At 44.8% G+C, this 12,054-nt stretch overlaps 1 pseudogene across 1 annotated transcript; it reads right to left on the reverse strand.

Moving 5' to 3' along the window:
- Positions 1-3,007: 3,007 nt before the first annotated feature.
- Positions 3,008-3,682, reverse strand: LOC310791635 (motile sperm domain-containing protein 1 pseudogene; annotated as a pseudogene). The gene has a single exon. The product of its transcript is annotated as a motile sperm domain-containing protein 1 pseudogene (transcript).
- Positions 3,683-12,054: the final 8,372 nt, after the last annotated feature.

Below are 12,054 nucleotides of genomic sequence, written 5' to 3' on the forward strand. Positions count from 1 at the left end.
ACACAGTGTGCTGAGTGTGGTGCCCCTGGCCCGGATTAACACAGTGTGGTGCCCCTGGCCCGGATTAACACAGTGTGGTGCCCCTGGCCCGGATTAACACAGTGTGGTGCCCCTGGCCTGGATTAACACAGTGTGGTGCCCCTGGCCCCCGGATTAACACAGTGTGGTGCCCCTGGCCTGGATTAACACAGTGTGGTGCCCCTGGCCCGGATTAACACAGTGTGGTGCCCCTGGCCCGGATTAACACAGTGTGGTGCCCCTGGCCCGGATTAACACAGTGTGGTGCCCCTGGGTGACCACACTTGAAGTGACCCCCCCCCCCCCCCTTCCACTTTACACAATTTACTATTATTGCGCCATGAACGGCAGCCTCTGTGCTCTCGCATAGCCTACTTGTTTAGATTTTGCGTATTATTTTCTTTTTGTGTACTTTACCTGTCTTTCTTTTTTGTATGCAAGTACTATGAGAGCAAAGCAAATCAGAGTCCAATTCTTTGTATACATTCAGGCAAGTCAGCGTGGGGGAAACAACCTGACTGTTACAACTCAGGACCCCTCCTTTCTGCAGTTTTCCCCCACGGCCGACATAAACTCCTCAAAAAAAGTTCAGAAACGTTATTTCAGTCGATTATTTCTCCCCTTTAATAATACCAATTGGTATTGTATTTTATATCGTTGGAAAGCCTGATTAGTCACCTTTACAATGAAGTACAACTTGTAAGGATCATGCATTCGTGGAATGAGCAACACAGCTAAACGTGTGGGTAGCCCCCCAATTTTTTTTGCCAAAATCCCCTGAAATATTCTTCTGTTGGTATTCACTCTTGTTGCCTGTTGCCCAGGCCCAGGGGCCCAAGAGCTCAGGGTGCCCATAACCCAGAGCCTCTTCACAGGGCCACCATGTCTCTTGCCCAGGCCTGGGACGACCTGATCCCTCACACCACTGTATGGTATCAAAATAGTTGTCCAAGTCTAGATGAGGATAAAAACCCACATATCTTATCTCCATATGTATCTCTCTTCTCAGTTTTCCTCATTATCTCTCTCATGATTAAAGTCTTAAATTTCCACATCGCCTGCTGTAAATGACCCATGTTTAATACAATTTTTAAACCTGTGGTGCAAAAGAAAAGGTGAGAGGAGGAGGGAAGGAGAGGATGGTAGCAAAGGCAAGTATGAACGGACGGGGGAGAGTTTCAAGCAGAAGAGTTGAATTTAAAAAGAGGAAGGGTGGATAAGAAAAAGTAACAAAGAAAGGAAATCGTTTGCTAAATGAGTTGTGACACTTTGGGGCCTCTTCTCCTTCCTCTATCTGCTTCTCATCATCCTCAGGATATTATGACACACACTGCCTGCCTACACACACAGATAGCACATGGACACACACACACTCAATCTCAAGAGTCTCTATATTGTAGTTTCAGTTGGCTAGGTCTCACCCTGGCACACAACCAGGCAGTAAGACAAATCCACACAAAAACTGTCTTAATGGTCACCTCACCTTGTATACAGTAGTGAGAAGGGATGTGTGGGGATGTTACAGTATTTAGGGCCCCAACCCTATATTTTTGACAAAATGTTCCATAAGTTTATGGGCAATTAGAGGGTTATTGTGCTTTTGGCTTTAATTGAGTGTACCTGCACTGTAAATAGATGCAGGTGAGTGTATGTCTTAGTTATTATTCTGGCCTTAATTGTGCCTGTGAGGGGGGCCCTTTATGCATCCAGGCCCAGGGGCCCGTCATGTCATAAATCCGCCTATGCCTCCTACCTGACCCATGTAAAACATTTGCCACTTGACATCCAAGTGTTCCCACTACAATCCTCCCTCCATATGTTGGTCTAAGAAGAAGTAGACTTATACAGAACACCTGAATGGATTGGAAGTTGGAAACCCTCATTAAAGTCTTGCTTGCACCTGTGTTACTTCCTGCCTTTTAGACACAAAATGGGTGAATTGGGTGGGGGGAAACATAGCAACTGTTGCTGGCACTATGATGTGCAGCAGCAGCCTTTAACAAAAAAGGGTCCAGGCCATCAGGCCCAGGTGCCTTTTTGGGGTCGATTGTATTTAATGCACAAAGTACATCTGGGACTTGGAAGGCTTCAAAATCAAATCAAAGAGCAGAAGATAAGGACAAGCTTGATATAATAACGCACTGAAGAATCAAATGGGATTTACGAAGATGCGCCTTCTCAAAGTGACTGTTAAACGAATGTAACATTTCACATTTCACATGTCAGTGATGGAGACATTTCCAGTTTTCAGTTGCTGGGGGAAATCAGAAACTTTTTTGTTCTGTAATACTTTGATTGTTTCAGAATTCTGAGTGATTTGTAGCCTTGGGTGAATGTTATTAGCCTGGGAACATGATGAATCTGCCAGCTAGTTTATGACTCATTTGCTGTGGCAGCTGGCCATTTTAACATTTTTCCACCGGCCTAAAAACGGCCGGACCCATCACAGCCCCCTTATTACATGGCTTTGTTTAATACTTATCTCTGATTGGTCAATCACAGAATTATACGTCTGTTAATTTCCAAACCGCTGCTAGCAGACCTTTGCTATTTAACAACAACAGAGCGCAGCTCCTGCACGGGCCCATATTCAACATCCGGGTCAAAACATATGTACTTCCGTCAAAGCACCACTAGGTGTCCCTACCCTACTACTCTCCTACCCAACAGGCCACAAACATACTTATATGCCTCGGCTCACTGTAACAGCTCTCATGGTGGTTGGCAAACCACCTCTCTCTCAGCTCATAATAGCACTTCATGTTCTTACGGTGCAAAGCAGCCACACAAATGTATTTGCAAATGCACTGGACTCACACATTAACATTGCTTCATGGTCAGAAAAAGTCACCAGATTTGCTTTTGAGAAATAAAGTCACCAGGGGGGTCTGAAAAGTAGCTAAATAGCGACGTCACCAAGTTGGCGACACTGGCGGAGCAAAACAGAGCATTTCTGGTGTGAACGGCCAGGCTCCTGCTCGAGCTGAATTTAAGCGCGACACCGCTTTCGGATCCAGTGTGTTTGCGCCGTTAGGATGACCATGGTAAGAAGACCGAGAACGTAAGCAGCTACAAGCTTATTGTTGACACTGACGTGAAGGTAGGCAGGCACAGTGGATTCTTGCTGCCCGAGGGTGGGGAGCATCAGGGCAGCCATACACACCAGGCCGAGCAGCACCGTCAGCAGGCTGGGCCCTCCGGACACCGGCCGGCTCTCTGTCTGGGACGCGAGCTGCTCTTTGATTCTGCACTCCTCCTCTCGAGGCTCGGGATCGGATGGCTCTCGTGCGGCCGAGGGACGCAGCGTGGCCCTCACCTCTTTGTGACCCAGAGCTTTCCGCTGGCTCTGCTCCGACACCTGCAGCCGGAACTTGTCGTACACGCCATAGTGGCACGGCCGCACATCTCTGTGTCGGATTACGATGTCGACGCAACACTGTGGCTTGACGGCTCCAGCGGCGTCCACCACGGTGTACTTGTTTGGCGCCGTGCACAGCACTTTGAACTTGAGGGCGAACTCATACGGGTTGCAGAGGGTGAGCACCTGCCTGTGAGACGTCTGCTCGTCTGCGTAGAAGACGAGCAGAGTGGGGAACAGGAACACGTGGATGCTTCCTTCCACGAGCTCAGGCTGTCCACTCTGCTGTCCACTCTGCTGCTGCATTGGCTCCAGCTGAGCTCTTCTCCTTCCCGTCCACAGTCTAGCTTCTCTCTCCAGAAGCTCTCAAGCTGTGGAAAGTACCTCAGGTGGAAATGGCACTGCCCGCTCTCAGCTCCTTAGGGCCATCACTGATGATGTCACAATGTCGATGACCTCAATTAGCATGTAAGGTATATGACATCATCAGTGCTTTATGACATCACTCATGATTAGGGATGTCACAATATATCGTCCCACAATATATCGCAATATCAAAACGTGACAAATTATGTATCATTGAGATTAAATCTCATATCGCGAGAAGACTGATCTGCATCTGATTGCATGCTCGCTCTCCTTTTCATTGCTTTGTTATAGACATGAAGACATGAAATTACTCAAATTAGCGTGGAGGATGCCCCCTCAACTTACAAATCGAGCGCAAAAAAAATTGTTAAAATATCGTAACGTATCGTTATCATGAACCCAATATCGTGTATCGTATCGTATCGTGAACTGAGTGTATCGTGACACCCCTACTCGTGATGCATCTATGGCCACCGGGAGTGACATCACTGATGGGCTCTGTGGTGGTGGTGTCTGTCTGGACGGAGGAATCAGGGAACCAGACGATGGCTTCCGCCCCTGGGCTGAAATACCTATTAATGGAGGACCCCTTCATGAAGGTGAAGGCACATTGCTCAGGATGGATGAGGAGTGGAGGAACATGAGACGAGGCGTAACAGCCAAGATTGAGGAGGTGTGAGAAACACCGGAAACTTGAAAGAAGAAGAGGAACCCAGGTCTAGAGTGAGAACATCCAACTGTGAGAGGCAGCAACGTGCCGCAAGGCATCCAGTCTGCCGGAAAGCCAGTAGAAGAAGAAGATCTATGGCCCTCCACAATCATCTATGCTATAGTATTTTATGCTGCGTTCGTTTATAACTCGGAGGTCGCAAATTGCCACTTGCAAAAATAAAATAAAATGCCACGTTAACTCGGAGTTCCTACTCGCAAACTCTTTCTCAACCCCTAGTGTCATTTGACGTCATTTCAACATGGCGCCCACGATTGTGTGAATTTAAAACACATTTTTGACACATTTTCTTTTCTTTACAACAATAGTAAGCTTTCAGACCAATCAGCATACCAATACAATAGTTGGATAAACCCATGCAATTAAACATTAATGTTGTTATTTAGCTTAGACATCTAACGGCTATTAGCATCCATGGTTTTGCGACTTGAAGCCTTGAAGCTCCAACGCATGTAGGTCGGCGATGACACGTTTTCCACTTGCCACCTCCGGCCATAAATGAATGCAGCATATGCCTCCAAAGTGACATCACTGATGACATTACTCCCTGAGTTCCACATGATTGACAGGTGATGTGAGGGCATAACCGATGATATGACATCAAGTGACCTGGCCATCAGGCCGAGCCACCTAGAACTGTATGACATCATCGGTGATTTATGACCTCATCACTGTCTGTGACAACATCAGTGATGTCATGTAGCACCGATTATGTCATAAATCACTTCACTCACAGCCCTCCACAATCATCATCAGTGATGTCATAGAGCACTGATGGATGATGTCATAGACCTTATGCTAATCAATCAATCAGTTATGTCATAGAGCACTGATGGATGATGTCATAGACCTTATGCTAATCAATCAATCAATTTTTATATAGCGCCAAATCTTAACAAGAGTTACCTCAAGGCACTTTACAAATGGAGCAGGGAGAACAGGGCCATGCAGAGACCTTTAAACATATCAACAACAGTAGACAGTGTGATGTACATTATGTAGCAAAGCATCTCTGTAGTAGTGCCTGGTGCCCACCAGGGGGTAGTGTTGCCTTAATATTAGTGCAATAGGGACACAAAGGACATGTGAATGTATCACATCTGTACTACATAGGCTACTGGTTTCTGCTCATCAGATTTCTTATGTGGTCACTGTGCTGTAGTCTGTGAACCTGACATGCTACAGAGAGTGTGTGGGTATGTGTGTATGTGTGTGTGTGTGTGTGTGTGTGTGTGTGTGTGTGTGTGTGTGTGTGTGTGTGTGTGTGTGTGTGTGCGTGTGCGCGTGCGCGCGCGCGTGTGTGTGTGTGTGTGTGTGTGTGTGTGTGTGTGTGTGTGTGTGCTCATGCAGCATAAGGGACTTTAAAAGTAAACTTTAGAAGCCAGTCCAGCTGTTGGGTAAGCTTGTTATCAGCACAGAATTGGGTGCAGCTGCCCATCATCCATCCCCTCAACAGGGATCACCTGACTGCTCGTCTGCAAATCAATATTCCTCACCAGAGGGCCGAGGATGGAGGCGACTCACTCTTGGCTCAGTGCTTCATTTACTAATACACCTCAGTGGCATCGATTGTCTTTTTCAAATACTGTCACCGGATTGGCTCAAAGTGACCCTGAAAACAGGTGTTTTAGCCACAGTGCCTTTCTTATTGCAGGTGGAGCTGTGCCGCCATGTCTGTCAGCAGCTCAGCAGGGAAATGCCTTGAAAAGGTTCTCATATCAAGCTAAAGGAAATGACAGTTTATGGTTTATTTTCATAGCATGGTATGTTAGTCTTTGTTCTGAAATGTAGGAGGTTGCATTTTTAGAACACTAGAAATCTTGCACTCTGCACACGCTCGATTCCTAGGCTCGCCTGCTGCGCGGCCTCACCCGTCCTGCAGCTCGCCCGGCTAACTTTACATTTGACTTAATTAGAATTTCACATGTACATAATTCCTAATACAAAAGGTTTCTTCACATTTGATCTTTTAGAATATAAAAAATGTTTGTTTAGACTCACTCAGCCATTGGTCATATTCATAACCAGCCTGTCCTCTTTCCCATGAATATTTTACAATCAGTGGTTTCCAATAAACGAGCAGAGTAGATTAGACTTAACTATATTATTAACAGCGGGCCGAGGGAAATGCTACTAAATTTGAGACTGGTTGTAGAACATGAATTATTCACATACCAGCAGGCAAACGTTGGCCCATGTCATTACCCACCGGTCGGTCCCCTTGCTGCTCGAGCATTAATTGGAATAGCAATTTGTAAAATGGACCTTTGCGATTAACAGATTTACATAGAGTCCCAGCAGAGTGGGAGGTGGTGTGTTGCAGTGAGAGGGAAGGTATTCACCGACCCAGTACAGTATCTTGGCTCTGATAAGGGCCTCATAAGGCCCGTAACCGAAGCAAAACAATACTAGACCATGCTAAAATAACATTAAGACAAACCCAGCAACCCCAAAAATGATTCAATTAATCAATTAAATAAACGATTGAACTAATAAGGCAAAGAATTTGCCTATTTCCTGCTCTGGCTGTTAAAGAGACCAGTTTAAATTCTGCTAGAGCCAAGAGTATAATATCCACTCAGTTTCAAGCAGCACAACAAACTGGATAACTGAGCCTTGTGATGAGAGGGTAGCCTGTATGTCTCAAAGCATAATGCAGAAAGCATAATTTGTCTCATATGGAAATTGGGTGCCATAAATCCTCTAACAACCTCATGCGGTCAGGTCGCAGACTTTATTAATGTATTGGTTGCTCTGTAAAGGCCAAGGTTCCAGTCCACTACACACTGTAATTCACTTGATGTGGCTTTGAGCAGCAAGACTGGAGGTGCTGGTCTCTCTTGATCATATCGCCCTCAGTCGGGTGACAACCTCGTAACTCCAATTTGGGTGATGTTCATATTTCATCTTAAATTGAAGGATGATGCTCCTCTCAGGGTGGACCTCTCCAACCCCTTGGTCTTATGAAACTCCTTTAAAGCACATGATGTGATCAGGCTCAGAACAAGTTGCTATTCTTTCCTGAAAAGTTCACGTTTTGGAGATGTAGGTTTTCCCCACAGCAATATGTAAAAGCAACAAGGAGAACAACGTAGAATGTCAGCTGTGGCTAATATAGAATATAGATATACAGTATCAACTGTACTGTGCGTGTGTGTGCATGTGTGTGTGCACGCATGTATGTGTGTGAGTGCATGCGTGCACGTGCGTGTGTGTGTGTGTGTGCGTCCGCATGCGTGTGTGTGTGTGTGTGTGTGTGTTTTGTGTATGTTGCTGTAATGTCATAAGCGGTCAGGGTATTGTGACCACAGTAATTCATTCTGAATAGGCCACAGAGGGAGACATGGGTTTGAGTCATCACCGGAGGGAAAACATTTATTTTACCCTGTTCAAATTATAATAACACATTATATATTATTATTATTATTATTATTATTATTATTATTATTATTATTATTATTATTATTATTATTATTATTATTATTATTATATAACACATTATAACACAGCACACCTGAATGGCAGGAAGCACAATCAATGTATTATTCATTTGTATTATTTTACATGGTGGGTAAGTATCTATGGCCCAAATACAGTTTAACGTAATAATAAGCGTAGTTATTCCACAGTACCTGGCTCATGTTATAGAGTAGAATTCTGTAATAGATGGGCCATAGACCTGTAATAATCGAGTACAGTATGTAGGGAAGTTCCCCACTACACCTCCTAATTAACCAACGGGTGTTCAATCACTCACTCACAGACTCACTCATTCAGTCACTTAACTTTCATTGTCAACAATTCCACCTGGTCCCCTCACTTGGTGTCTGTTAAATTTGAAGCTGTTTATCCTGGCCTGCAGGTCTCCAGAAGCACCTCTCACTTACAGCTCAAATCAATAATATCCCCTCCTTGTTGGCAGGTAATTACTCTCCATCGATTGCAGATTGATGGGACATTGTCTTCTGTCACATTATAGAAGGCAGCAGCTGTGTAACTTCCTGCCAAAAGCAATTAACCCCTCATGTTAATTGTGTTGCGTCAATTCCCCACAATTGACATCCAAGCCAGCACTGCCCGAGACACACTTAGCATTCTTAAAGACGGATTAATTAGCAGCATTTTTCCTTCTCTTATTTATTGACTCGTAATCTGTAACAAAACACTATGCTTAGATACAGTATGTGATATGTTGTGTCATATAGTTTGTGTATAGGGAAAAACCGAATAAGATAGACTTGCCAGGGAAAAGCTATACCTGATCTTATACCTATTATATACAGTATTATATATGTAAGGGATAATGGATAGTGAGCCGGTGATTACTGGCGAAATAATGACCGACAGATGATATTGAGCCCGACGCGCAGCGGAGGGCTTAATCATTCACCTGAAGGTCATTATTTCCAGTAATCACCGGCTCACTATCCATTATCCCGCTTAGAACACGGCCTACAACTAAATCATTTCAGTAATCTGACAAAAATAATTATTCAAATAGATTTTTTAATAGCGTTTTCAACGGCAAAGCGGTTTCATTCGTAATTGGCACACAAGACACCACAGCTGCAACTGGTTGGCCTAATTAGTAGTGTCTTGCTGACAAAAAGCTCTTATCAACTGATTAATACCAGGTGTGGCAGAGCAGCGGTCGGTTGTCGAGAAATAATGACCGGTGAATATTGTTGATTGACCAATCAGAATCGAGTATTCGAGAGAGCCGTGTTCTAAATATTATATATATTCATCATTTCAATGGAGGGGAGGAGATAGGTAAGAGATGGCTCGTTAAGCCTTGAGACAACGGAGAGATGGATTGTGCACCTCAGTATTTTTATTAGAAACTAGAAATAGCGCGTGCTCATTTGCGCAGCTCGTGACCCAGAACTGCGCAGGTTGCGCAATTGTGAGCCGTGCGCGGAACACCTCGCCTTATTATAGTAGTGAGATGTGTTCCTGATACTTTGTGCGTAACATCAAACATTCTCGCCACAACATCCTGTATCTTCAGGAATGTCAGGAAGGCATTTGTACCGTTTGGTTTGAACAAGTAAAACTATTTTTATAAGCATTTTATGAAATGTCTATGGGAAAATAAATGGCGGATGAAAATCTCTGGTACAGTGCTGAAGCAGGAAGTGACGTCCCACTTTGGCTCTCTATTGTAAAGGGAACTGCGTGCCACAGAAGCCATTTTGAGTACTTTGCCAGGTGTTGAATGTCTGTCTGTCTGTTGACAGATTTTGTTAGCGTGATAGTGTCAAAACTGTGCCAGAGGCAGTCACGCAACTTTACAGATAGACGTCAAAATGAAGGCTGAGTTAGAAAATGGGGGGGCTGTGGCTCAGGGGGTAGAGCGGGTCGTCCACTAATCAGAAGGTCGGTGGTTCGATCCCCGGCTCCTCAAGTCCACATGTCGAAGTGTCCTTGGGCAAGACACTGAACCCCAAATTGCTCCCGATGGCTGTGCCAGCACCCTGCGTGGCAGCTTGCCGCCTTCGGTGTGTGAATGGGTGAATGTAGGCACATTGTAAAGCACTTTGGATAAAAGCGCTGTATAAATGCAGTCCATTTACCATTCAAAATGGGCATGATCCGAGCAAGGGGGCCGGCCCCACCACATTGACAACACTTTGACCCCTGCCCCACATTCGTTTTAATGCTGGTGTGATCTTATCGCAAGATACTCTCAACTCGAGTTAAGGATGTCGAGGGTTGGGGGGAAAAGTAAAACGAATGTCTTTGCTTAAATTGTGATTTTCTTTTATGATGAAGTGGCTGACGTGCAGTTTGTCCAACGCACTAATACTGCAGCAGATTGCTGTTGTCCTCAGTGATTTATCCTGCTCTCCTGTCCTCCATCTGCAGCAGAGGGGAAGAAGTTAATTAAAACCCTGTCTTGTGTCCTCATTCCGTCCCGGACAGGGCCAGCAAATCATCTCACAGCATTTACAACCTTTATTATTTCTTTATGACAAAGAGCCGAGCTGCTCAAAATGCACGGGCCAAGTGAAAGGCTCTTCTGTTTCTGCTTGATCATAATCCAAAATCCATCTCAAATGTAAACACACAACCGCTAGCGATTTTGTGTGAATAGGAGCCAGCACTTCCGTGTTGTGCGGCCATGTTTTGTTCAAACCCAATTTAAATTTGATTTAAATTTAAACTCGTAAATTTTAGTCAAGATGCAACAAAGGTTTTCAAAGATGCCAAATATGCAGCCATAAAAATATGCGTCTTGGGTTTGAATATTTCACTCTCCACATAAGCAGGATATACGTAGCTTCACTGAAGCGCTGAATGAGCGCACATACAGAATATGTGTGTGACATATTTGATGTTGTATTTTTGTAGTCGGAAAGGCAGAAGTCCCAGGCATGTTGTAGCTTCAGGGGAAAAGTCAATGGGGTTTTAGAAGTTGAAGATTTTTGAAGTGAACCTTTGAAGTGTTTTTGGAAAATCAAGTTAAAAAACAATGCATTTACGTTTCAAAAGTCATAAAAGTGAGTCACGTTTGTGACGACTATCCTGCTGAACACAAATGACCACTCCCATAAACTTGTGTTAACCACAGACCTTATTTTATGCATTTAAGTGAAATCCCCATTCTAAAACCCCATAGACTTTCCCCCTGAAGATCCAACATGCTACTTCTGGAATCATTCCTGCATTGCTCTATAGTAGGACAGTGGTGAAGTTCTCCCTCTCCGTCCAACAGCTGTGTAATCAAATGAAGAGGATATTGATTGATGGCCATTTCAGCTCATTAGTCTACTAAGTCTTTATTAACAGGATTATCCAGGACGGGTGTTCAAAGTTCATCATTGTTCAGAATGAAAAGTGCCTGATAGCGAAATTAAACTATTGCTTAACACGGGAAGTGTTGAGGTGTTTGGCTTTGCCATTCCTCAGCGCTCTGTCTTCATTTCAGTGGCCCTGCTGCTGACTCACCACATTACAGCCGGGCCGTTTGTCAGACGAGACGACACCGGAGGACGAGCAGGATCCAGCTCTCTGCTGGGGAACGGGTGGGTCAGCATCCAGGTGGAGAGCAGGATCCAGCTCTCTGCTGGGGAACGGGTGGGTAAGCATCCAGGTGGAGATGGAGAGGAGTGTTGACATGTAGGACACAGAAGCACACATGGCCCCTTGCTCTCACACTGAGTGTCATCCCTGCATCACTGACACAACTGACAGGTCTGACACACTGAGTGTCATCCCTGCATCACCTACACAACTGACAGGTCTGACACTTCATTGACACAGAACCTTTATGTCTTGCACAGCAGCCATCACAGGCCTCATTCAGACTGCTCATCAGTGGAAGCTGTTATGAAAATGAACCATTGATTGAAAGGAGCTTGGCTCTCACGTCCTGCAAGGGGTGATGGCATTTAGGCCCCGCCTTCGTTAATGAGAAAACTGACCTTGAAAACAAGACATTAAGAGAAGCACATCGGCTCTGAATGCGATATGCAGTTGGCCCTTAGTCTGTGCAAGGTCCAATCAATGTCTTAGTCTGTGCAACGTCCAATCAATGTCTTAGTCTGTGCAACGTCCAATCAATGTCTTAGTCTGT

The sequence above is a fragment of the Poromitra crassiceps genome, assembly GCF_964638095.1.
Source record: "Poromitra crassiceps genome assembly, chromosome: 16".
Lineage (NCBI taxonomy): Eukaryota > Metazoa > Chordata > Actinopteri > Beryciformes > Melamphaidae > Poromitra > Poromitra crassiceps.